Source organism: Nicotiana tomentosiformis, chromosome 5 (genome assembly GCF_000390325.3).
Source record: "Nicotiana tomentosiformis chromosome 5, ASM39032v3, whole genome shotgun sequence".
Lineage (NCBI taxonomy): Eukaryota > Viridiplantae > Streptophyta > Magnoliopsida > Solanales > Solanaceae > Nicotiana > Nicotiana tomentosiformis.
This window is the reverse complement of record NC_090816.1, coordinates 20,137,597-20,165,426: the sequence shown is the minus strand read 5'-3', so window position 1 is coordinate 20,165,426 and position 27,830 is coordinate 20,137,597. Positions and strand designations below refer to the sequence as shown.

The following is a 27,830-nucleotide window of genomic DNA, read 5'->3' as shown; positions in this document are numbered from 1 at the left end:
GGTATGAGGAGTCACATTCAGAGGGATTGCAGTTCGTCTCACCAGAGCATGGGAAGAGGTACAGCACAGCCAGCCAGCTAGTTCTGCAACTACTACATCTTCAGTACCTCCTCCAGCTCGATGCACCCCAACACCTGTAGAGCGTGGGGCAATTAGGGGTGGCGCACAAAGTTCGGGAGGACCCAGCCGTTTCTATACTATAAGGGGTCACCAGAGTTCAGAGGCTTCTCTAGATGTTGTCATAGGTATATTGACTCTTCAATCTCATGATGTGTATGCTCTCATTGATCCCGATTCCACAATGTCCTATGTCACTCCCTATGTTGCTATGGAATTTGGGATAGAACCGGAATAGCTCTATGAGCCGTTCTCTGTATCTACTCCAGTTGGTGAGTCTATTGTGGCCGGCCGCACGGGTTTATAGGGATTGTATTGTCACGGTGTGTAGTAAGGACACCATGGTCGATCTCATTGAATTGGGGATGGTTGATTTTGATGTAATAATGGGGATGGATTGGCTTTATTCATGTTTCGCTAAGCTTGACTGTCGAACCATAACCGTTAGGTTTGAATTTCCAACTGAGTCAGTGATTGAATGGAAGGAGGGTAATGTGATGCCGAAGGGTAGGTTTATTTCTTACCTTAAAGCCACAAAGATGATTAACAAGGGGTGTATCTATTATTTGGTCCGGGTTACAGACACCGATACTAAGGCACCTACACTTGAGTCTATGCTTGTTGTGAATAAATTTTCGAAGGTCTTTCCGGATGAGCTCACTGGGTTCCCGCCAGACAGGGAGATTGATTTCGAGATTGATGTGATGCCAGGCATGCAGCCTATATATCACTACAAAAAAAAGGTCAAATAGCGGCAGTTAATTAGTGGCGGTCACCGGTAACTCCCGCAAATTGTATCAAATTGTGGGACTTTCTCTAGCCGACGTAATTAATTATAATTTGGGGGGGGGGGGGGGGGATCTAGTATATTAAAAGCAAAAGAGCGCCAAGCTTCTAATTTTTCCCACTATATTTTTGTTTTTCCTCATTTTTTCTCTCCCAAAAACTTTAGACCTTATTACCTAAAACCTTTAGACCTCATTTTGCTTTCCCACTTTCCCGTTTCTCTCACTCTCTCTCTCTGTCTCTAGTCTCCAAGCGGCGGCCTCTCTCTTGCAGTACTGAAATAGCATAGCAGTCAAGTTTTCCCAATCAGAGTAATTTCTTCTTCAGTTTATTTGAAATTTGTCTTTCATCTTCTCCAATTCTGATTTTGTGTAACCAGGTATTTTTGTATTTTATAAATTGCATGTGGATTTTTACTTTATTTTTGTGTTATTTTGGGTATTCTCTGTTGGATTTGAGGTTTTTTCTATTTATTTGGAGTTTTTTGGTTGATTTGGGGTTTCTATGTTGATTTTATGCAATTTATTAGCTTAGCTTCTCAATAAAGCTCTAATTTTCTGGCATGCAATCTGCTTTATTGCCTCAATATCCTAATGTATTTTTGTTTTCTATTTTTTTTCTTCATGTTCTGTAATATAAAAAAATTTTAGTAATAAATTGATTAGTCTCTGTGTTTTTCAGTTTTGGTAAGCTTTTTCTCCATTATCTCTTTAATTACTACACTGATATGCCTAATTTTTAACCTTCATTTTACTTGATTCTTACATTGCATGCATGTTTATGGTAGATACCTAGGCACATGTATGTATAATTTTGGTTTTGTGATGATACTTTTTTTTTTTTTTTCAGTTTGTTAATTAGTCAAGTGGCATATTTTTGTATAAACTGATAATGAAGTTTTACTCTTTCTCCTTGGTTTTAGCTAGATGATTTTTTAGCATTACTATTTTATTACTTGTTAGGATTGAAATTCTTACTCGTCGAGAAATCTGTCTAATTATTCTATTGATATTAAAGTTTTCTTTCAGGAAAAAAACGAATATCTATCTAAGCTATGTAATTGATTAGAATATGCTAACATCTATTTTAACTCTACTAATCTCATCGTGCTTGATTTCTTTTCTTTTCACCGCTTCCAGAAAATAATTCATTGTTTGTTTGTAAACTTTTGTGTTTCTATTACTGTTTACATTTGTCATTTAATTTACTAATTGCGTCAACGAGCTTGCTGTTTAATGCAAAAGGCTTGTTGTAATGTAGTCAATTTAGGAAAAATTAAGTAGCATGTTGTATCATTCTCAGTTGGTCTTATCATGCTAGATAATTAGTAGAACATTACCTTTATTTTTTGTTGTCTTATAAAGTGTTAAAATATGTCTCTAATCTTATAGCTTTGAAAATCTTGTAGGTACTATTGTTTCGCACTAATCTATTTTTTCAATGGATAAGTCTTGGATTAGAATGTCGAGGAACACACCAGAATATTTGCTTGGTTTGAATCAATTTATAGAATTTGCATTTAAGAATGGATCTATACGAGATAGAATAAAATGTCCATATCCTAAATGTGGCTTTAGAAAGTGGTAGACTAATGCTATAGTATTTGACCATTTGGTCTGCAAACCATTCACTCAAAATTATGTCACTTGGGTTATGCATGGGGAAATGAATGTGGTGCACAATTCTAACAAGATAGAGGTTACCCATGATACAATACCTCCTGAAAATCCTATAAAATTATTAATTAATGAAGCATTTGAGGGATTAAGATATGAGAGCGTTAATGTAGGTCCGTCACAAGTAGTGGGAGAAGAAGAAATATTAAACGAAATGCCAACTTCATATAACAAAGACTTTTATAATTTGCTTAGAGATGAAAATCAAGAACTGTATGAAGGGTCCAGGTACTCAAAGTTAGAGTTTTTGTTAAAATTATATCACATAAAGTGTTTGTCTGGGTGAAGTGACAAGGGAATGACTATGATACTAGATCTACTTAGGGATGCATTTAAATTTGCAAAAATACTTAATTCTTTTTATGAGGCCAAGAATACCATCAATAAATTTTGTCTTGATTATGTTAAGATCAATGCTTATCCGAATGACTGCATGTTGTACTGGGAAGATGATATTGATGAGGAAATATGCAAGTATTGTCGCACTTCTAGGTGGAAGCCTGATAAGAAAAGCAGCAAAATTTTGGTGTCTGCTACAGGTAAGAAGAAGCAGTCTACTACAACTAAGTAGCAAAAGAAGAAGCCTGCAAAAGTTTTGCGTTACTTTCCATTAAAATCAAGGTTACAAAGATTGTTCATGTGTTCTAAGACGGCAGAGCATATGAGATGGCATGCGGAGAATGGTAACAAAGATGGAATCATAAGGCATCCTAGAGACGGTGAGGCATGGAAGAGGTTTGATACAATATTTCCTGAATTTTCTTCTGATCCTCAAAATATTCGATTAAGCCTAGCTAGTGATGGTTTTAACCCTTTTGGGATGATGAGTACTAATTATAGCATTTGGCCAGTGATTTTGGTTCCATATAATCTTCCACCTTGGTTGTGTATGAATCAACCAAATTTTATCCTCTCAACAATCATTCCAGGTCCACGTACGACGGGGAATAATATAGATATATACATGCAACCCCTTATTAAGGAGTTGAATAAGTTGTGGAGTGAAGGTGTGAAAACTTTTGATTCATCAAAGGATGAAATGTTTAGAATGCGAGCAACTCATATGTGGACAATCAGTGATTTTCCTGGACTTAATATTTTATCTGGTTAGAACACACATACCGGTTTTGCATGCCCTTATTGTAATTTTGATAACCTTATTGACTTCGGCATAGTAGAAAGTGGTGCTTTTTTGGCCATCGTCGATTTTTGGCAAGAAATCACAAATTTAGATTGATGAAGCTTCGCTTTGGTGGAAATGTGGAAGAGAGGACAACCCCCCCCCCCCCCCCCCAAATAAGTTATCTGGGTCCGACATTTTACAACAAGTGAAAGATATTGATATTAAATTTGGAAAACCAGCAGAGTTGAATGATAAAAGAAAAAGAAATAGGCAAAAGAGTGTTGGGGAAGATGTAACTCAGCAATGAAGAAAAAAAAGCATATTTTCGGTCTTTCATATTGGGAATTCAACTCATTGCGCCATAATTTAGACCCTATGTATATTGAAAAGAATGTGTTTGATAATATTATATACTCTTTGCTAAATGATAAAGAAAAATCAAAGGATCATATTAAGGCTCGAAAAGATCTACGAGATATGGGTAATCGAAATAACGTTGAGATGTATTATTTAGCTATATTAGCTTCAATAATAATTTTCGTACGGTCTGAGCATTCTAGATTGTGGTAAAATGCTTCCAATCTACTATACATTAGAAACTATTGGTCATTACAGAAAGCTCAATCTATTAAACTATAGGTTCTCTCTTCTGCATCTCTTTTATTACTCTAAGAGTATTGACTCCCTTTCCTATTGATTTGGCCAAGTTCAATATCTTGTATACGTCTTTGAAAGTTGATGGTGTCTGATTATTTTAGTCCATTCAGTCTATTATGTACTGAGAGGATAATATTAAAATCTCCTACAATGAGCAAGGATTCATTAATCATAGTACTTATCTGATGTGATAACACAACAAGAATAGCTCAGAAAAAAGGAAATCTGTTTCAGAAGAACAAAAGATAGCCAATTGATTTCTCTTGTCCCATATATATTAACTCACCATTACTCTGTTTTTGTGTATATTTCCTTCATTTCCATATACTTGTTTCACCCAGCTTCTTACATTGATGTAAAAAAAAACTCCTTTTCTTTTTTATTGATTCTCTGTATTGGTTTCTTATGAAAATAATGGTAGTAGTTACGCTGCATAGTATTAAGTGCTGATCTTGCTTATTCAAATGCAAAAGGAGTCAGTAAAATGAACCAGACCACCATATAGTTCTAAAAAATCATCATGTATCTTTTAAGTTCATTTTACTTACAATGAGACCTATAAGGATGAAGTTCTTTTTTGGTATTGCTTTTGTATTTAGGTGTATTTTATACTTTTAAAGTATCTGGCTTGATGCATTTAAGCAGCTATCTCTTTTTTGCTTGTCTTAGTGTGCATTTAGTTACTTATTAATGTTGTAACAAATAATATTTAGGAAACAATTGAGCTTTCTTTGAGCCAAAGCACGGTGGATGAGTCTGAAGTTTTGCCGAATGATGTTGTTGGTAAAATATTAGGAAAAGAGCACTCTGCAAGGGTAAGGTGCTTAGGATTAGGAGTTGTCCCCAGCAAAGTTTTTAAACATGCAATACCTCGTTTTGGTGGTATAAATGCTTCAAGTAGTGATGCTTCATGTTTGAACCATTGCCAAGAGAACTACAATAAATTATTGAATGCTCACAACCAAAGCCAAGAGAACTACAAAGAAATAGTGAATTCTCACAAACGAATGATGAATCCTGTAACGACCCGGCCGGTCATTTTGAGTGTACTAGCCCCGATCCCCTATTTACTATTTTTTCCGTATCTGTTTCTACTTATTTGACTTGCCGGGAGATCTTGTTTTTGGTTTCGGAGTATTTTGGGACACTTAGTCCCTAAAACGGAAGCTTAAGTCTTAGGATTTTGACCGTAGTCTGAACTGTGTGAAAACGACTCCAAAATAGAGTTATCTCGGTTCTATTAGTTTCGTTGGGCGGTTTTGGACTTACGAGCGTGTCTGGGATGTGAATTTGACATCTGTAGCTAATTTAGGTTTGAAATGGCGAAAGTTGAATTTTTGAGAAGTTTGACCGGGGAAATGACTTTTTGATATCGGGGTCGGATTCCAATTCCGGAAGTTGGATTAGGTCTGTAATGTTTGATATGACTTATGTGCAAAATTTGAGGTCAATCGGACGTGGTTTGGTATGATTCGACATCGTTTGTAGAATTTGAAAATTTCGCAGTTCATTAAGTTTGGATTGGAGGGCGATTCGTATTTTTGTTGTTGTTCGACGTGCTTTGAGGGCTCTACTAAGTTCGTATGGTATTTTAGGACTTGTTTTTATATTTGGTTGAAGTCCCGGGGGCCTCACGGGTGTTTCGGATGCTTAACGGTTTGATTTTGGACTTAGGCTAATGGCTGAAGGTTTCTATAATCTGGTGGTTTCGCACCTGTGGTGGGGAGACCGCAGGTGCGTACTCGCACGTGCGGGTGAAAGAGCGCAGAAATGGGAGTTGAGGAGATGTCCAGGGGTTGCAGGTGCGAGGACATTTCCGCATCTGCGAGCCCGCATATGCGCTCGAAGCTCCGCATATGCGGAGAGTGAGATGGAGGGGAAGGTCGCAGAAGTGGACCTTTGTCCGCAGGCACACACACGCAGGTGTGACCCCTTCATCACAGATGCGGACCCAGTCCTTTAAGTCATTTTCGCACCTGCGAGGGTAATTCCATAAGTGCGGCGTCGCAGGTGCGACAGTGGGTCCGCAGATGCGGAAGAAAATGGGATTTCGAGGGTTTGATTTTTATTTCAATTTTGGGAATTTAAGAGCTCGGTGTGAGGCGATATTTCGAGGTTTCTTCAAGAAGATTGTTAGGGTAAGTGATTCTAACTCGGGTTGGACTATATTTCATGAATCTATTGCTATCTTCATCATCTAATTAAGGATTTAAGTTGTAAATTTGGGAAAAATGGTAGAAACTTCATAGGCTACAATTTCAAGTTATGGAAGGTAATTTGAGGTTAGATTCGAAAACTTCTTGTATGATTGGACTCGTGAGTAGATGGGTGTTCTTATTTTGTGACTTTTGTCGTATTTCGAGACGCGGACCCGGGGCCGGTTTTTGACCAATTTCGGATTTTGGCTTGTAGTTTTATATTTTTCTTGTGGAATTGATTCCTTTAGCTTATATTAATTATCTCGTATTGCTTTTGACTTAGATTCAGGGCATTTGGGGACGGATTCGAGGGTCAAAGACATTGCGGAATAGGATTTTGCGTTGTTTGAGGTAAGTAACAGTTTTAAATCTAGTCCTGAGGGTATAAAACCCCGAATTATTGGATTATGTGAGTATTTCTGAGGTAACGCACATACTAGGTGACGGGCGTATAGGTGTGCACCATAGGAATTGGGACTTGGTCTATTCCGTGAAACTGTAAAGTTGAATAACTTGTTGCTAGCTATATGCTCTCCCTGTGTTATAAAAATTTAACTGCAAATCATGTTAGAAATCATGCTTAGGCTATGTGATGGAACTCTTGGGACCCGCAGAGGTCGCGTACTTGTTGAATTACTTGTTAATTGCTGTCTTGTACTCAGTCATGGTTTTACTTGCATATCATATCTCAGCCTCTTCTGGATTTTGTTGATACACTATGTTATCTTTATTTGGGCCGATCTTTGTGATTTTTGAGAGCCCAAGAGATTAGAGAGGTTAATGACTGAGTAAGGCCGAGGGCCTGTCTGTGAGGTATTGATACTATGGCATGTGAGTTGTCCGTGCGGTTCCATATATTAATACTATACCATGTGAGTTATCCATGCAGCACGTGAGTCGTCCGTGCGGATATAGAGCTTGGGCTGAAAGGAGCCCCTCCAGAGTCTACACACCCCTAGTGAGCGCATGTACCTATTGAGTGTGAGTACTGAGGGCTGAGAGCCGAGTGATTGAGCTGTAGTGACGAGTTGAGTGTCTGTTGCCCTGAGAGGCTGTACTTGTTTTCTATTTGTTGATGCACTTAGTTGCTATCTGTCATTGTTATGAAATTTCTGAAAGATTCTATATCCGGATTACCTGCACTGTAACTGTATAAACTGATTTGACTTGAACTGCCGGATTTGAAAGCATGTCTATTCTTTGCTGGAATTATTGAAAGTGAACTGTATTTGTATAGCTCGCCACAACCTTCTTAGTTCTTTATTTATTTCTGTTACTTGCTGAGTTGGTTGTACTCATGTTACACCATGCACTTCATATACAGACCCTGGTGTGTTTGATCACGGATGTCGTTGAGTTCGTGCGCGATCGAGTACCGGAGACTACGAGATAGCTGCCGACCTCCGCAGACCTTGTCTCTCCTTCTATGTTTTCTTTCTTTTTAGTATTGATACTCAGACACTGTTTGTATTAGACTGGATATCTAGATGCTCATGGTTCAGTGACACCCCGATATCGGGCTATTTTTCTGCACTTATAATTTATTTGGGTTTTACCCCCGTTTTTATGAAAGACTCCGGTTATTTTAAATGTCTTAAATTCATTTATGTTAAATTTTAAAAATGTTTTGGAAAGGTCGGCTTGCCTAGTATCACAATAGGCGCCATCACTACGGGTTAGGTTGTGGGTCGTTACAAGTTGGTATCAGAGCCTAGTGTACCGACCCACATATTTTCCGCTCAAATTTGCTGCCTAAAGGACTGCCAAACGAGCCAAACTTGGCTGCCAAAGACCAGAAGGTCTTTGCACATGGAGGCAACAATCCAACAGGCTGTCCGGGCCCTCCTAGGGGCTACTTTTCATCAGCAAAGTCACATGCAGCACAACTGGGCAGGACCACAGTCTTCCAGGATAATCATGGAAGCAACATGCTGCCAGCAAAGGCATGTGCTGCACAGCTAGGTAGGGCCACATCCTGTCTGGATGAACATGGGAGAAACTGTCTGCCAGCAAGAAGTGGGCCACAACAGCTGGACAAGTCAATTGGCACATGTGCTACCAACACCTTCCAGGAAACCAGCACAAAGCAGTGCACCACAGGCTGGACGGGCCCACAGCCAGCTTAGCTGCCTGTGAACATTTTTCTGTATAAATAGGATACATAAGCCTTGTTAGAAGGCAGATCTCTTTACTTGTATTTCATTCTTTTGTATATGAGATAAACCCCGAAAAGTGGCCTTGGCCTCCTATCTTTGTGTCTTTCATTTCGTTATCCCTCCAACCTTTGAGTTTGTGTGATTGCCTTGGTCCAAAGCACAATTTTGTGCTTGTTTCTTGTTAAGGGCTGAAGCAAGAGTAGTAGTCAGGCTATCTTGCTGCCCTCGCTGAGCCCCCAGAAAATGGGTCCGCGACAAGTGGTATCAGAGCAAAGGTTATCGACCATGGCAACTGATGGAGATAACGTCAACTTAGACAACATTCGTGGCAGAGACGAGTCACCAACAAAGTGGCAGAAACCAAAGAAGAGAGGAACAAGCAAAGTTCGAGATCCCGCCATAGCCGTAACAAGTGAGTCGCCAGCTTTACCGCTGCCCCCACAACAGGTTAGCCGTGGTGAAGATTATGAGGCTTCTGTCTCAAATCCTTTAAACGTGAGAATGGGTCTCACTGAAGCTAGTTTAGATGCTCTAAACCAGCACATGGGTGAAGTTCTGCACAACTTCCAAGCACTTGAGTCTACGACCCTAGATGGACTAGATGAGGTCAAAGAGTCGGTATATCAAGCGATTTTTGAGCACAAGGAAGGACTGACCAACCTTGAGCTTAAGCTGACCGAGGTTGTATCGGCATTGCACGCGGAGATTGAGCTCCTAAAGCAACAACTGAAGGCAGTAGAGTTAGCTGGTGGCACTAATCATGTGACAGTGCGGGAGACCAAGATCGAGGGCCCAAAACCGAAGGAGTTTAGGGGCGAACGAGACACTCAAGAAGTAGAGAACTTCATCTGGAAGATGGAAGACTACTTTGAGCACCTTTACATCGTTGATGAGGCTGCCAAGATCTAGGCAGCAACGATGTATCTTGCCGAGACCGCCATGCTTTGGTGGAGACAGAAGAAAGCAGTCATGGAGAAGGTAACTTGCTCCATCAAGAGCTGGGATCAGTTGAAGTTCGAACTGAAGCGCCAGTTCTACCCCCAAAACGTTGTCAACAAGGCACGTAGGAAGTTGAGAGAGCTCAGGCAAACAACTTCCATAAGCGAGTACGTGAGAAATTTCACGAAACTCATTATGCAAATTCCAAACTTAGCAAGCGATGACTTGTTATTCACTTTCATCGATGGCCTTTAAGATTGGGCAATATAGGAATTGCAGCGACGTCAAGTCAAAGACGTCGATGAAGCTATTGCGGTTGCAGAGTCCTTAAATGATTATAGGACAGAAGCCACAAAGGCGAGGGACACCAACTTCCAACCTGATGGAGACCATGGATATCGGGACAAGGGCAAACAAGTTGCTACCCCTGACCGCAATTCCAGAGAACAAGGCAACAAGGTGCACTGGCACGACCGGTACAACCAAAGGAGGAAGGATGCTGGTCCCCACAATGGTTGTTATATCTGCAAGGACACTAGTCATGGCTACAAAGATTGTCCTTCTTTGAAGAAACTCGGTGCCATAATTTCGGCCGAGCGGAGGCTAACAGAGGAAAGAATCCAAGCGGATGAACAAGCCAAAGAACAACCACCGCACATAGCTCATCTTGGCAATATGGTAATGGGCGCAGTAGTCGCCGAAAGGCCTGCTTTGAAGCAGGCCGCCCAAGGGAAGCATGACATTGTCAAACTGATTCACGCTTTAGGCAACGATGTGATTGGCAAGGAGCGCCAATCAGGAGAACCAGGATCACTATTCGTGGATGCACAATTAAACAGACAATCAGTCCGTATCATGGTAGACACCGGCGCGACACACAATTTTGTGTCCGAAGCAAAGGCTAAGTCACTTGGCCTTGAGTTTGGTCCTAGCAGTTCTGTACTGAAGACGGAAAATGCCAAACCCACCAACGTGAAAGGGATCGCCCGCAATGTGCAGCTCAACTTAGGAGCTTGGCAGGGAAACGTGAGTTTCTTTGTCGCTTCCCTAGACGTATTTGATCTGGTACTGGGGCTGGATTATTGGGATGCAGTGAAGGCATTCATATGCCCATTTCTCAACCAGATCTACATTTATGACCCAAGGGGTCCGTGTGTGGTGACGGCAGTTTGGGTACCACAAGTTGTTAGTTTGCTGTCCGCGATTCAAATCGTAAAAGGCTTCATGGAAGAGGGAGTACCGGTTTTGGCAGTCGGGACATGGACTAAGGAAGTCAAGAGGGACAAAGCCTTGACTCCTTCTGAACAACGAGTCCTTAAGTGTAAGGACTTCAGTTCGTGGGCGAAGCCACATGCCATGGGTCCGTACATGGAACCTCCAAAGTTGGAGGATTCAAGGAAGCAACGTGGAAAGCTACTTGGGTCGAGGCATGTCAGTCCGTTAAAGGCACCTTGTAGAGACAAGGGTTATATGGAGCGGAGGCAATCCAGGCGACCAAATGTTTTCACAAGTTCTTCGGTCATCGACAAAAAGGTCGAGACCATTATCAAGCATCGGGTGATACAAGAAGTAGGTTGGGGCAATTCAAGCGCCCAATTTCTTGTCCGATGGAAAGGGCAACCATCAGAAGGGGCAACGTGGGAAAAATATGAGGCATTGTGGCCATTCAAAGATCAAGTTCACGACTACTTGAACCGATGTGGCGCCGAGGTCATCGCCATTTCAAGTGGGGGAGAGTGTACCGACCCGCATATTTTCCGCCCAAATTTGCTACCTAAAGGGCTGCCAAACGAGCCAAACTTGGCTGCCAAAGACCAGAAGGTCTTTGCACATGGAGGCAATAATCCGACAGGCTGTCCGGGCCCTCCTAGGGGATACGTTTCGTCAGCAAAGTCACATGCAGCACAACTGGGCAGGACCACAGTCTGCCAGGACAATCATGGAAGCAACATGCTGCCAGCAAAGGCATGTGCTGCACAGCTAGGTAGGGCCACATCCTGTCTGGATGAACATGGGAGAAACTACCTGCCAGCAAGAAGTGGGCCACATCAGCTGGACAAGTCAATTGGCATATGTGCTACCAACACCTTCCAAGAAACCAGCACAAAGCAGTGCACCACAGGCTGGATGGGCCCACAACCAGCTTAGCTGCCTGTGGACATTTTTCTGTATAAATAGGATACATAAGCCTTGTTAGAAGGCAGATCTCTTTACTTGTATTTCCTTCTTTTGTATATGAGATAAACCCCGAAAATTGGCCTTGGCCTCCCATCTTTGTGTCTTTCATTTCGTTATCCCTCCAACCTTTGAGTTTGTGTGATTGCCTTGGTCCAAAGCACGATTTTGTGCTTGTTTCTTGTTAAGGGCTGAAGCAAGAGTAGTAGTCAGGCTATCTCGCTGCCCTCGCTGAGCCCCCAGAAAATGGGTCTGCGACACTAGGTTACATAGGTCTCACGATTCATGAGCAGGTTTAGAAGAGTTTTGTGAATCGGTACGGAGACGTCTGTACTTATCTTCGAGAGGCTGCCGAACCCTTAGGAAACTTTACATTCTTGAATTCTTGTCATGCGAATCTTTTGATTCTGGTAACTAAATTTATGTTGTTCAAATTCTCTCACAGATGGTGATGACGTGTACTACAGGGCTGGATAGACAACCACCAGTACCACCAATCAGGGCCGCAAGAGGTCGAGGTTGTGGTAGAGGTCATGGTAGGGCCAGAGGTGTAGCTCGTACCACAGCCAGGACAACACATGAAGATCCACCAGTTGCCCCAGTTCAGGAGCAGGCTCAAGTTGTGGATGAGCCGGTGGGACCAACTCAGGCACCACCAGTGCCCATGGTGATTCCAGTGCCCATGGTGATTCCAGGCACCACCAGTGCCCATGGGACCAACTCAGGCACCACCAGTGCCCATGGTGATTCCAGGCCTTTAGGAGGCCTTAACTCAGATTCTGACCGCATGTACTTGTCTTGCTCAGGCGGTCTCTGTATCGCCCGCATCAGCTACTTCTAAGGCTGGGGGAGGTGCTCAGACTCCCGCCCGCACACCAGAGCAGGTGGTACAGGGATTCCAGACACCGGGGGCACCACCAGCCTACACGATTGCAGCTGCTTAGGACTATGTGGTACTTGTCATGCCTGATGATGAGCAGCGTCGATTGGAGAGGTTTGGGAGACTTCATCCTCCATCTTTTAGTGGTACCGAGGAAGATGATGCACATGGCTTCTTAGACAGGTGTTAGAGGATACTCCGTACAGCAGGTATTCTGGAGACCAGTGGGGTCTCGTTCACTACCTTTCAGTTCTATGGGGCTGCCTTCAGTTGGTGGGAGGCTTATGAGAGGCGTAGGCTAGTCGGCGCAACAAACCTTACATGGCAGCAATTCTCTGGTCTATTCCTGGAGAAGTTCGTGCCTCAGTCCGGTAGAGAGGAGCTGCGCAGGCAGTTTGAGCAGCTTCGTTAGGGTGATATGTATGTGACGTAGTATGAGATGTGATTCTCGGAGTTGGCCCGTCATGCTATTTGGTTGGTTCCCATAGACAGGGAGAGGATCAAAAGGTTCATAGATGGCCTCACTTTTCAGCTACGATCGCTTATGACTAGAGAGAGAGAGTGTGTGTCTGGTACTACTTTCGATGAGGTTTTCGACATTGCTCGTCAGATTGAGATGGTTCGCAGTCGGGAGCAGGTTGAGAGGAAGGCCAAGAGGCCTCGTGGATAGGGTGGATTTAGCGGTGTCCCTTCTGGGGGGGGGGCAGTTTCACCATGGTAGGGGTCGTCTTTTCAGACATGCTCAAACGGCTCGCCCAGTCCACCGTGGTGCATCATCTGGCCACGGGTCACATAGTCATCAGCAGGGCCAGTAGTCGTTCAGTGCACTACCAGGGCAGAGTTCCCACCATGCCTTGTCAGTTCAGGTTTCCACAGGTAGTTTCTCTGGGCACCAGGAGCAACAGTTCCGTCAGAGGAGGGATTGTTTCGAGTGAGGAGATTTTGGTCACATCAAGAGAGATTTCCCTAGGTTGTTGAGTGGGACTCCACAACAGAGTACTCGACCAATGGCACCAACACCAACAACTCCACCACCTGTCCATCCAACTCGAGGTGGGGCTCAGTCAGCTAGGGGTTGCCCGAAAGGGGGAGGCAAATCAGGGGGTGGCCAGGCCCATTTCTATGCCCTCCCTGCCAGACCAGATGCCATTGCTTCAGATGCTGTGATTACAGGTATTGTCTCAGTTTGCCACAGAGATGCCTCTGCACTATTTGACCCTGGTTTCACTTATTCATATGTATTATCGTATTTTGCTCATTTTCTGGATATGCCCCTGTGAGACTCTAGTTTCATTTGTTCATGTTTCCACTCTAGTGGGTGATACTATCATTGTGGACCATGTAAATCGATCATGTGAGGTGACTATTGGGAGTCTGGAGACCAGAGTAGATCTTTTGTTGCTTAGTAAAGTCGATTTTGACGTGATTTTGGGTATGGATTGGCTGTCTCCATTTCATGTTGTTCTAAATTGTCATGCTAAGACCGTGACATTGGCTATGCCGGGGTTGCCGAGGATCGAGTGGAGCGACTCCATAGACTATGTTCCCAGTAGAGTGATGTCATACTTGAAAGCTCAGTGGATGGTTGAGAAATGTTGCCTATCTTATCTGGCCTTTGTGAGATATGTTAGTGCAGAGGCCCTTGCTATTGATTCTGTTCCGGTGGTGTGAGATTTCCTGGATGTGTTTCCTGCAGACCTATCGGGCATGCCGCCAGATAGGGATATTGATTTCGGTATTGATTTGGTGCCGGGCACTCAACCCATTTCTATTCCACTGTACCGTATGGCACCGGCTGAGTTGAAGGAGTTGAAGGAGCAGCTTCAGGAACTCCTTGATAGGGGGTTTATTTGGCCTAGCGTGTCACCTTGCGGTGCACCAGTTCTATTTGTGAAGAAAAAGGATGGTACTATGAGAATGTGCATTGATTACAGACAGTTGAACAAGGTCACAATCAAGAACAAGTATCCTTTACTGCGTATTGATGATTTGTTTGACCATCTTTAGTGAGCGATGATGTTCTCCAAGATTGATTTGAGGTCAGGGTATCACCAGCTGAAGATTAGAGACTCAGATATTCTTAAGACAGCTTTCAAGACCCGATATGGCCATTATGATTTCCTTGTGATGTCTTTTGGGCTGACCAATGCCCCAGTAGCGTTCATGCATCTGATGAACAGTATGTTTCAGCCTTATTTGGACTCGTTCTTTATTATATTCATTGATGATATCCTGGTGTACTCTCGTAGCCAGGAGGAGCATGCTCAAGATCCAAGGATTGTGTTACAGCGATTAAGGGAGGAGAAGCTTTATGCAAAGTTCTCCAAGTGTGAGTTTTGGCTTAGTTCAGTGGAATTCTTGGGACACGTGATGTCCAGTGAGGGTATTCAGGTAGACCCGAAGAAGATAGAGGTGGTGCAAAGTTGGCCCAGACCGTATTCAGCCACGAAGATTAGGAGCTTTCTTTGTTTAGCGGGCTATTACCATCATTTTATGGAGGGTTTCTCATCTGTTGCATCTCTCTTGACCAAATTGATCCAAAAGGGTGCTCCTTTCAGGTGATCGGATGAGTGCAAGGAGAGCTTCCAGAAGCTCAAGACTGCTTTGACCACGACTCCAGTTCTAGTTCTGCCATCAGCTTTTGGTTCCTACACAGTGTTTTGTGATGCCTCGCGGATCGGTATTGGGTGTGTTCTGATGTAGGAGGGTAGAGTGATTGCTTATGCTTCACGCCAGTTGAAGCCTAATGAGAAGAACTATCGTGTCCATGACCTTGGGTTAGCATCAATTGTTCACTCCTTGAAAATTTGGCGGCACTATTTATACGGGGTTCAAATGTGAGATTTACACTGATCATCGGAGTTTACAGCATCTGTTCAAGAAGAAGGATCTTAACTTGTGTCAGCGAAGGTGGTTGGAGCTTCTTAAGGACTATAATATCACCATTTTGTACCATCCCGGGAAGGCCAATATGATGGCCGATGCCTTGAGTTGTCGGGCGAAGAGTTTGGGGAGCTTAGCATATCTTCTAGCAGCAGAGAGACCATCAGCATTGGATGTTCAGGCCTTAGCCATCCAGTTTGTTAGATTGGATATTTCTGAGCCGAGTCGAGTGTTGGCTTGTCCTTAAGGACAAGGTCCAGCACGGTGATGCTAAGAAGGTCACTATTGGGGATGATGGTGCATTGAGGATGCAGTGCAGACTATGTTTGTCCAATGTAGATGGTTTGCGTGAGTTGATTCTCCAGGAAGCTCACAGTTTGCATTAGTCTGTTCATCCGGGTGCCGCAAAGATGTATCAGGACTTAAGGCAGCATTACTGGTGGAGGTGGATGAAGAAGGACATAATGGAGTATGTAGCTCGGTGCCTAAATTGCCAGCAGGTGAAGTATAAGCATTATGCGATCAGGTGGGTTGCTTTAGAAGTTAGAGATTCCGGAGTGGAAATGGGAGCGGATCACTATGGATTTCGTTGTTGGGCTTCCGCGGACTCAGCGGAAGTTTGATGCAGTTTGGGTGATTGTGGACCGGCTGACCAAGTCAGCTCATTTCATTCCTGTGATGACTACCTATTATTTCGAGCAGCTAGCTCGAGTGTATATCCGCGAGATCGTCAGGCTTCATGGCGTACTAGTATTTATCATCTCTGACCGGTGTACGCAGTTTACATCACGGTTCTGGAAGGCCGTGCAACATGAGTTGGGTACTCGAGTGGAGTTGAGCACAATATTTCACACTCAGACGGACGGACAATCCGAGCGCACTATTCAGATATTAGAGGATATTATCCATGCGTGTGTGATGGAGTTTGGGGGTTCGTGGGATTAGTTCTTGCCACAAGCGGAGTTTGCTTACAACAATAGTTATTAGTCGAGCATCCAAATGGCACCGTATGAGTCTCCGTATGGTAGGCGGTGTAGGTCTCCGGTGTGTTGGTTCGAGCCGGGCGAGGCTAGATTATTGGGTATAGACTTGGTTCAGGATGCTCTGGAGAAGGTTAGTGTGATTCAGGATAGACAACGCACAACCCAGTTCAAACAGAAGAGTTATACGGATAGGAAGGTTTGTGATGTTGCGTTCATGGTTGGAGAGCGTGTCTTGCTCCGGGTGTCACCCATGAAGGGTGTTATGAGGTTCGGGAAGAAGGGCAAGCTGAGCCCGAGGTTTATCGGTCCACTTGAGGTATTGCGACGTGTTAGGGAGGTTGCTTATGAGCTTGCCTTGCCTCCCAGTCTAGCAAGAGTTCATCCAGTATTCCATGTTTCTATGCTCCGGAAGTATCACGGCGATCCGTCTCATGTATTGGATTTCAGCTCAATCCAGTTAGACAAGGATTTGTCTTATGTTGAGGACCCGGTGTCGATATTAGATAGGTAGGTTTGAAAGCTGAGGTCGAAGAATATTGCATCTGTGAAGGTTCAGTGGAGGGGTCGGCCGGTCGAGGAGGCGACTTTGGAGACCGAGCATGATATGCGCAGTCGTTATCCTCATCTTTTCACCACTTCAGGTATGTCTATATGCTCGTTCGAGGACGAATGATTGTTTTAAGAGGGGGAGGATGTAACAACCCGGCCGGTCATTTTGAGTGTACTAGCCTCGATCCCCTATTTACTGTTTTCCCCGTATCTATTTCTGCTTATTTGACTTATCAGGAGGTCTTGTTTTTGGTTTCGGAGTGTTTTGGGACACTTAGTCCCTAAAACGGAAGCTTAAGTCGTAGGATTTTGACCGTAGTCTGAACTGTGTGAAACCGACTCCGAAATAGAGTTATCTTGGTTCTATTAGCTTCGTTGGGCGGTTTTGGACTTTCGAGCGTGTCTGGGCTGTGAATTTGACATCTGTAGCTAATTTAGGTTTGAAATGGCGAAAGTCGAATTTTTGGGAAGTTTGACTGGGGGAATGACTTTTTGATATCGGGGTCGGATTCCGATTCCGGAAGTTGGAGTAGGTCTGTAATGTTGGATATGACTTGTGTGCAAAATTTGAGGTCAGTGGGACGTGGTTTGGTATGATTCGACATCGTTTCTAGAATTTGAAAATTTCGAAGTTCATTAAGTTTGGATTGGAGGGCGATTCGTATTTTTGTTGTTGTTCGACGTGCTTTGAGGGCTCTACTAAGTTCGTATGGTGTTTTAGGACTTGTTGTTATATTTGGTTGAAGTCCCGGGGGCCTCACGGGTGTTTCGGATGCTTAACGGTTTGATTTTGGACTTAGGCTAATGGCTGAAGGTTTCTGTAATCTGGTGGTTTCGCACCTGCGGTGGGGAGACCGCAGGTGCGTACTCGCACGTGCGGGTGAAGGAGCGTAGAAATGGGAGTTGAGGAGATGTCCAGGGGTTGCAGGTGCGAGGACATTTCCGCATCTGCGAGCCCGCATATGCGCTCGAAGCTCCGCATATGCGGAGAGTGAGATGGAGGGGAAGGTCGCAGAAGCGGACCTTTGTCCGTAGACGTGCACACGCAGGTGCGGCCCCTTTATCGCAGATGTGGACCCATCCCTTTAAGTCATTTCCCCACCTGCGAGGGTAATTCCGCAGGTGCGGCATCGCAGGTGCGACGGTGGGTCCGCAGATGCGGAAGAACTAGGCAGAAAATGGGATTTCGAGGGTTTGATTTGCATTTTGATTTTGGGACTTTGAGAGCTCGGTGTGAGGCGATTTTTGAGGTTTCTTCAGGAAGATTATTGGGGTAAGTGATTCTAACTCGGATTGGACTATATTTCATGAATCTATTGCTATTTTCATCATCTAATTAAGGATTTGAGTTGTAAATTTGGGGGAAAATGGTAAAAACTTCATAGGCTAAAATTTCGAATTTTGGAAGGTGATTTGAGGTTTGATTTGAGAAATTCTTGTATGGTTGGACTCATGAGTGGATGGGTGTTCGTATTTTGTGACTTTTGTCGAATTTTGAGATGTTGGCCCGGGGCTGGCTTTTGACCAATTTCGGATTTTGGCTTGTAATTTCATATTTTTCTTGTGAAATTGATTCCTTTAAACTATATTAATTATCTCGTACTACTTGTGGCTAGATTCGAGGCATTTGGAGACGGATTCGAGGGGCAAAGGCATTGCGGAATAGGATTTTGTGCGGTTTGAAGTAAGTAACAGTTTTAAATCTGGTCCTAAGGGTATGAAACCCCGGATTATTAGATTATGTGAGTATTTTGGAGGTGACACACATGCTAGGTGACAGGCGTGTGGGCGTGCACCGTAGGAATTGGGACTTGGTCCATTCCATGAAACTGTAAAGTTGAATAACTTTTTGCTAGCTATATGCTCTCCATGTGTTATAGAAATTTAACTGCAAATCATGTTAGAAATCATGCTTTGGCTATGTGATGGTACTGTTGGGACCCGCAGAGGTCGTGTACTTGTTGAATTACATCCTAATTGTTGTCTTGTACTCAGTCATGGTTTTACTTACATATTATATCTCAGCCTCTTATGGATTTTGTTGATACACTATGTTATCTTTTTTTGGGCCGATCTTTGTGATTTTTGAGAGCCCGAGAGACTAGAGAGGTTGATGACTGAGTAAGGCCGGGGGCCTGTATGTGAAGTATTGATACTATGGCACGTGAGTTGTCCATGCAGTTCCACATATTGATACTATAGCACGTGAGTTGTCCGTGCAGCACGTGAGTCGTCCGTGCATATATAGCGCTTGGGCTAAAAGGAGCCCCTCCGGAGTCTGCACACCCCCAGTGAGCACAGATACCTATTGAGTGTGAGTACTGAGGGTTGAGAGCCGAGTGATTGAGCTGTTGTGACGAGTTGAGTGTCTGTTGCCCTGAGAGGCTGTACTTGTTTTCCATTTGTTGATGCACTTAGTTGCTATCTGTCATTGTTGTGAAATTTCTGAAAGATTCTATATCCGGATTACCTGCACTGTAACTGTATAAACTGATTTGACTTAAACTGCCGGATTTGAAAGCATGTCTATTCTTTGCTGGAATTATTGAAAGTGAACTGTATTTGTATAGCTCGTCACTACCTTCTCAGTTCTTTATTTATTTCTGTCACTTGCTGAGTTGGTTGTACTCACGCTACACCCTGCACTTCATGTGGAGATCCAAGTGTGTTTGATCATGGAGGTCGTCGTGTTCGTGCGCGATCGAGTACCGGAGACTACAAGGTAGTTGCCAACGTCCGCAGACCTTGTCTCTCCTTCTATGTTTTCTTTCTTTTCAGTATTGATACTTAGGCACTCTTTGTATTAGACTGGATATCTAGATGCTCATGATTCAGTGACACCCCGATATCGGGCTATTTTTCTGCACTTATAATTTATTTGGGTTTTACCCCCGTTTTTATGAAAGACTCCGGTTATTTTAAATGTCTTAATTTCATTTCTGTTAAATTTTAAAAGTGTTTTAGAAAGGTCGGCTTGCCTAGTATCACGATAAGCGCCATCACGACGGGTTAGGTTTTGGGTCATGACAAATGCTTTCAAGGCTTATATGATAACGAAAGAAGGGACAATACCAGAACAATTCGCGGGGTTCTTTTCTTCTCCTCCTACAACAGTAAATAAACTTCTGATTTTTTTCCAGCTGATATTATCTGCATTAGGAGCAACTCATATAAAAAAACTAAAGATCTTCTTTCTCCGTTCTTCTTTAGTGGATCGATTGTACTTTATTCCTGTTGACACCTTCTTGTTTCTGGGATTATAGTTATGTATGTGTACTGCTAAATTCCTAGTATCATGTGTTTTAAAATTTTGACTAGAGAATAAAGGATGGAATTAGTTCAGATTTTTATTCAAGAAATAACTCAAGTTATAATTAGCATTCAAAAGATCTTATTATTTTATTTTGTTTGCAGCCAAGAGATGCAGCTAGTGGATCCCTATCACCCATGAACGCAAGAAGATCATCTGATGGCAGTAATCCAAGTGACAACAATTGAAGTTCTTTATAATTGAATTAGATAATTAATTATGATAATGTAATTACATGATTGAAACGGATGTTAGAATGGCTAGGGTGAATGTTTTATGTTAAAATTTAGTTTGAAAACTACTGAATTACTTTATATATGAAAGTAATACTTTTGTGATGCTAAATATGTTGATATTTCTAAGTGTTGATATATATATATATATATATATATATATATACTGAATTACTTTATATATGAAAGTAATACTTTTGTGATGCTAAATATGTTGATATTTCTAAGTGTTGATATATATATATATATATATATATATATATATATCTTTCTTGGTTAGATTATGATGTGCACAGGTTCATTAGTAGATAATATTCAAAGTTCAATATTTGTAAAAAAATGCAGTAAAAGAAATTAATACGTTTAATGAATTGTATGGGTTTTGACCGCCGTACTTTTTGTATTGTTAAATAATTATTTCCTATGTTGCATAGGTTCAGACTGCCGGAACTTTTTAAAAATATAATTTTTTTAATAATTTAATAATCAATTTACGGGGGTTGAACTACCGCAAATTAACTGCTTCTAATTAATTACGGCAGTCGCGGCAGCGGTCGCAGCAGAACTATTGCAAATTGATTGCGGCGAGCCTTCTTGTAGGAGTTTTGTGAACCGCTATAACTACAAATTGCGGGAGTTACGGACCACTGCAATTTGTAAAAATAACTGCCGCAATTTGATTTTTTTTGTAGTGTCTATTCCACCCTACAGAATGGCACCAGCAGAATTAAAAGAGCTAAAAGAACAATTGAAAGATTTGTTAGAGAAGAGTTTCATCCGGCCGAGTGTGTCGCCTTGGGGCGCACTAGTTCTATTTGTAAGAAAGAAGGATGGGTCGCTAAGAATGTGTATTGACTATCGTTAGCTCAACAAATTTACAATCAAAAATAAGTATCCACTGCCAAGGATAGATGACTTGTTTGATCAATTGCAGGGTGCTAAGCACTTCTCCAAGATCAATTTAAGATCCGGGTATCACCAATTGAAGATCAAGGAGTAGGATATTTCGAAAATAATTTTTAGGACCCGGTATAGACACTTTGAATTTCTGGTAATCTCTTTTGGGCTAACAAATGCCCCCGCAGCTTTCATGGATCTTATGAATCGGGTCTTCAAACCTTTCCTCAACTCCTTCATGATTGTGTTCATTGGCGATATTCTTGTTTATTCACGGAGTCGGGAGGACCATGTCGATCATCTCAGAATAGTTTTACAAACTCTATATCAGCACAAGTTATATGCGAAGTTTTCAAAATATGAATTTTGGCTTGAATTTGTTACGTTCTTGGGTCATGTTGTCTCTAAAGAAGGAATTAAGGTTGACCCCCAGAAAATTTCAGCCGTGAAAAATTGGCCTAGACCTACTACTCCAACAGAGATTCGCAATTTTTTGGGCTTAGCTGGATATTACAGGAAGTTTATGGAGGGGTTCTCTACTCTTACCTCTCCGTTGACTAAATTAACGTGGAAGGCAGTTAAATTCTAATGGTCGGATGCTTATGAAAGGAGCTTCCAAGAGTAGAAATCAAGGTTAACTACGTCACCGGTGTTGACTCTACCAGAGGGTACGAATGGTTTTGTGGTATATTGCGATGCTTCAAGCATCGGACTTGGGTGTGTATTAATGCAACATGGCAAGGTGATAGCCTATGCTTCTAGTCAACTCAAGAATCATGAAAAGAACTATCCAACACATGACTTAGAGCTTGCGACGGTAGTATTTGCATTGAAGATTTGCCGTCATTATTTGTATGGGGTCCATGAGGATATATTCACGGACCATAAGAACCTTCAATATATTTTCAAATAGAAGGAATTGAATTTGAGGCAGAGAAGATGGCTTAAATTACTCGAGGATTATGACATCGACATCCTATATCATCCGGGGAAGGTTAATGTTGTAGCGGATGCTCTTAACCGGAAATCTATGGGCACTTTGGCTCACTTGGATGCATATCAAAGGTCCTTGGCCAAGGAGGTTCATCGGTTAGCTAGTTTGGGAGTTAGGCTTGCGGACTCTAGTGAAGGAGGGGTAATTATGCAAAATAGGGCCGAATCGTCAATTGTGGTGGAAGTCAAGGAGAAGCAATTCAACAATCCATTATTGGTACGAATGAAGGAGGGGATTCATAAACATAAGACCATGGCCTTTTCTCTTGGCATGGATGATAGTACCCTAAGGTACCAAGGGCGACTATGTATTCCAAATGTGGATGGTCTAAGGGAAAGAATCATGACTGAGGCTCACGCTTATTGGTATTTCGTGCACCCAGGCTCTACAAAGATGTATAATTACCTTAGAGAAGTCTATTGGTGGAATGATATGAAGAGGAATGTAGCGGACTTCATGGCGAGATGTCCAAATTGTCAGCAAGTGAAGGCCGAACACCAAAGGCCCGGTGGGTTGGCACAGAACATAAAAATTCCAATGTGGAAGTGGGAAATGGTTAACATGGACGTTGTGGTAGGGCTACCTCGTACTCATCGCAAATTCGACTCAATTTGGGTGATTGTGGATAGACTCACGAAATCAGCACACTTCTTACTTGTTAAGGCTACCGACACAGCAGAAAAATATGCTCAGTTGTACATAAAGGAAATTGTCAAGTTGCATGGCACTCCAGTTTCTATTATCTCAGATCGAGGGGCGCGGTTCACGGCTAATTTTTGGAAGACATTTCAGCAACGTTTGGGTACTCAAGTGAATCTTAGTACAACCTTCCATTGACAGACCAATGGGTAGGCAGAGCAGACTCTTTAGACACTAGAGGATATGATGCGTGCTTGTGTTCTTGACTTTAAAGGTAGCTGGGATGATCATTTGCCACTCATAGAGTTTGCCTACAACAACAGTTATCATGCTAGCATTCAGATGGCACCATTCGAGGATTTATATGGTAGGAGATATAGATCTCCCATTGGGTGGTTCGAGATTGGGGAGGCAGAGTTGATAGAACTAGACCTCTTGCATCAGGCTATGGAAAAAGTTAAGATCATTAAGGAGCGGTTGAAAACTGCTCAGTGTCGTCAAAAGTCCTATTCGGATGTTCGTCGTAGGGATTTGGAGTTCAAAGAAGATGATTGGGTATTCTTGAAGGTTTCCCTTATGAAGGGCATTATGCTATTTGGTAAGACAGGGAAATTAAATCAGAGGTATGTAGGACCGTACAGAATCATTCAGAGGATTGGTCAGGTGGATTTCAGGCTAGAACTACCTCTATAGATGTCTTTAGTGCACTTGGTGTTCCACGTTTCCATGTTGAAGAAGGTGGTTGGAGACCCGCCGTTTATTATTCCGGTTGAGACCACTGAGGTTAATGAACAATTGACTTATGAAGAAATTCCAGTTGCCATCCTCGATAGGCAAGTCTGAAAGTTGAGGAACAAAGAGATTGCCTCCGTGAAAGTACTATGGCGGAACCAACAGGTTGAAGAGGCCACCTGGGAAGCTGAGGAAGAGATGAAGAAGAAGTATTCTTATTTGTTTGAATAGCCATGTATTTATAAATTTGTGTTCTATGAAAATGCTAAGAGTTACCTTCTATGAATTATGTATCATTTGTACCGTTGATGTTAAAGGTGTTCCTTTTCTAGTAATATATTGCTTATGAGGCCACTGTTGGTGTTATTTTATGTTATATTGTGTCATCGAATTATGTATATGTTGTTAGGAGTGGTTTCTGGGATTCTCTGATAGGTGGTTAGGCCCAGTAACAGAGGAGACTCTCGCAATTTTTTTGGAAATTTAGGAAATTAGCCAAAATTTGGAACTGCTGGTGTGTGAAGTCACAATTGAGCCACATTTGATGCTAATGACGAACTCTGATCCTCATTCGAGGATGAATGATTCTAAGTGGGGAGGATGTAAGGCCCCATAAATTTTGCCTAAAAACCCGGGGTTTCGCGGTGCCGAATTAGGCTTATGTGTTGACGAATGTAGAGATTGGTACGGACTTTTTGGGTTGAACAGTTTGTTGGAGAGTAAAGGAAACGTTTTGGCAAAAGAAGGCATTTCTGTGGCCAACTATGCAGTCGCAGAATCACCATGCAGGCCGCAGAATGGCCGCAAAGTGAAGCAGGAAACTAGGCAAGTTTGGATGGTATTGTGTGCGGTCCATTATGCGATCGCAAAACTGTTTTGCGGGCCGCACATCGACCGTGGAACCAGCATGAAAATTTTTTGGAGGGAGATTTTACGGCGCATTATGCGACTGCAAAACAGGTCTACGGACCGTAGAATGGCCGCAGAGTGGGGCAGAGTTGCCCAGTTCCGGAGGACCATTTTGTGGCCTATTTTGTGGACCGCAGAAGTATTATGTGGTCGCATATGCGATCGCAGATCAGTGACGGGGCTCCTTTTCTTCTAATATTTTTTATCCGACCCTATTTCGATATATTAGAGTAATGGACCACTTCTGAAGCAAAAACATATGTTCTAGAGTGAGAGAGTGCCAAAGAGTGAGAGGGGAGGTTCCTAAGCCCATCATCCATCAATTCTTGCTCAAAGTGGAAAATATTGTAATAAGAATTCACTAGGTCTTCATCCTAGAGGTAAGTTTTTACTCCATAGCCCTCAATTTCGTGATTTAACTGAAAATAGGTAATAAGACAAGTAAAGTCTGGGGGGTGGGAGTTGTTTATTTTACATGCATGCACCATCTAAGGTAGTGGGAAGATTGTTGAGGTCTTTTGGGTAAACTTTGGGTAGTGGGATGATAGAATCCACCATAGGAGGACCTTGGAACCTTAATACACACCTAGTGTTTGATAAAATGCTCAAGTGAGCTAGAAATATGAACTCCTTCCTAATTTGTTCAATTTTGCAATATCTCTAAAAATAGATCGAAGTGGCTAGGATCTCCGGGATATTTTAGTAAATTAAAAGGGCTCGAGGCAAGGTATGTTGGCTAAACTCCTCTCTTAGAATTGAATTCCCATGATGATCTTGTAAGTCCCGAATTGTCCATTATGAATTGACTTTCCTGAATAAGTTTGGCGTCAGATGACGTGTATATATATATATATATATATATATATATATATGAATATGTTCAAAATGTGTTCCGGAATGTTCTTATCATATTGTGCTATTCTTCGGGAGAGAATTTGAGGTATGAGTATGTATTAAAATGTTGTGACTTCAAGTCAAGTCTAAATGAAAGTGATCACATAAAATTGTATAAGAGATCATGTGTACCTAAGACCCTAATTTGCTTAAGTATGTGTTTAAATTCTTAATTTGAAAGACCTGTTGTTGTTTATCCATGATAATTATTGAAAGTGGAATAGTGAGATTGAATTATGAAGTACGGACAATGTGCCAAGAATGATATTGTGTTATGGCCAATGATGCCAATAAAATGAATGGCATGTAAAAGAATATGAATTGAGTGGTAAATACTCTTTTTAATAAATGCTTTGGGAGTAATGATTAGCCACCGAGGAAGGGTGGGTTCAAATAACCTAACCCCGAAACTACACGTGCATGTGTAAGAGTGATTGAGGAGTAAATCCCCGTGATATTGTGATGAGAACTGTTTCCCATTTATCGGATGAGATTGATGTGTTGAGTTGTTTCCCCTTAAATGGCATGAGATTATTGCTAGTAAGATGTGATGTGATGTCGACCCACACGATATTGTGGTGAGACGGCTTAGCCGATCGGGCTGATATCGGTCTCCATGCCACGCACATGGTGGTATTGTGTATGTATGTCTCGGGGTGAGACGGCTTAGACGATCGGACTGAAATCGGACTCCGTGCTAAAGCACAGTGGTATATCGGTGGTAAAGACCTCCCAACTTAAAATACTTAAATTTACTTTTCCCTAATTTGTCACTTTGTTACCATTTGATCATCTTATTGATTTCATGTTTCCTTCTATGTTTATTGCTATTCGTTCTATTGAGAGGGTGCTTAGTTTTATGTACTAGTACTATTTCATATGTACTAACATTCCTTTTGCAGGGGGCACTGCATCTTTAATGGATGCCGGTGGTTCCATAGCAGTTGGTATTGATCAGTGATAGAAGCACACCCTCTCCTCAGCTGATTTGATGAGCCCCACTTCATTTTGGGGTCCTTTATCTTCTATCCTTTGTACATAGCATTTTAAGGTATAGCCGGGGCCTTTTTGCCGGCACTGTCATATCACTCTTTTGTTCCTATTAGAGGCTCCGTAGACATAGTGTGTGTTGTATCTGTTTTGGGGTGGTTAAACTAAAAATGTTGTAATTGTATCATCTGTTCAACTTTAACTATGACTGTATAATGTACTGCTTTGAAGACTTGTTAATGACGTAACTAATGAAAATGAAATGTTGTCGTTCACATGACTTCTTACTGACTAATTAGTGAAATGCATTTGTCTCTTTATTTGTGGGTGAGTTAGGTAGACGGCTTGTATGCTTGCTCAGCCGGGGTAACTCTGTTGAGCACCGGTTACGCTCCCCGAGGTCGAGGCATGACACCAAAGAAGTTTCATATGCCCAAAATTCTAAAGTACATTGGAACAACTAATCCAAATGAACATTGACCTCCTACACGTACGCATCAAGGGGAACAATTTAGAAGGTGATGAAATCGAATCTGTTCTGCTAAAAACGTTTAGAGAGACCTTGTCAAAAGGAGCTATGATATGGTATCACAACTTACCCCCTAATTCTATTAACTCGTTTGCTATGCTTGCAGATGCCTTTGTGAAAGAGCACACCGGGGCCATTAAGGTCGATACCAGGAAGTCAGACCTTTTCAAAGTAAAGCAAAAGGAAAACGAGATGCTCAGGGAATTTGTGTCGAGGTTTTAAATGGAACGGATGGATCTACCTTCGATCGCGGACGATTGGACCATTCAGGAATTCACCCAAGGATTCAACCCCCAAAGCTCATTGGCTTTACAACAGTTAAAACAAAATTTGATAGAATACCCGGCGGTAACTTGGGTTGACGTCCATAACAGGTACCAGTCAAAGATTAGGATCGAAGACGATCAGCTCGGGACCATTTCCGAGTCCGTTTATCTCGTCAGAACTCGTGAGAGATCCAAAAGAGCCATCGATCATGAACCAAGATCGAATAGAGATCGGTATCAATCATATAATGGAGATCGAAGGGGTAATGGGTCCGAGCGCAACCCTACGAGGTGTGAAAGAAGAAGCAATCAAGG

General features: G+C 42.3%; 3 long non-coding RNA genes across 3 annotated transcripts; all 3 read left to right on the top strand.

The window, feature by feature from the left end:
- Window positions 1–1,004: 1,004 nt before the first annotated feature.
- Window positions 1,005–3,978, top strand: LOC108944880 (uncharacterized). Its single transcript, XR_001969025.3, has 2 exons — window positions 1,005–1,282; window positions 2,989–3,978. It is a non-coding gene; the product is annotated as an uncharacterized lncRNA (long non-coding RNA).
- A 2,814-nt stretch (window positions 3,979–6,792) lies between these two features.
- LOC138891762 (uncharacterized) lies at window positions 6,793–8,131 on the top strand. Its single transcript, XR_011408087.1, has 2 exons — window positions 6,793–6,908; window positions 7,882–8,131. It is a non-coding gene; the product is annotated as an uncharacterized lncRNA (long non-coding RNA).
- A 12,014-nt stretch (window positions 8,132–20,145) lies between these two features.
- Window positions 20,146–20,733, top strand: LOC138891761 (uncharacterized). The gene is made up of 2 exons (XR_011408086.1): window positions 20,146–20,235; window positions 20,537–20,733. It is a non-coding gene; the product is annotated as an uncharacterized lncRNA (long non-coding RNA).
- The last annotated feature ends 7,097 nt before the right edge of the window (window positions 20,734–27,830 follow it).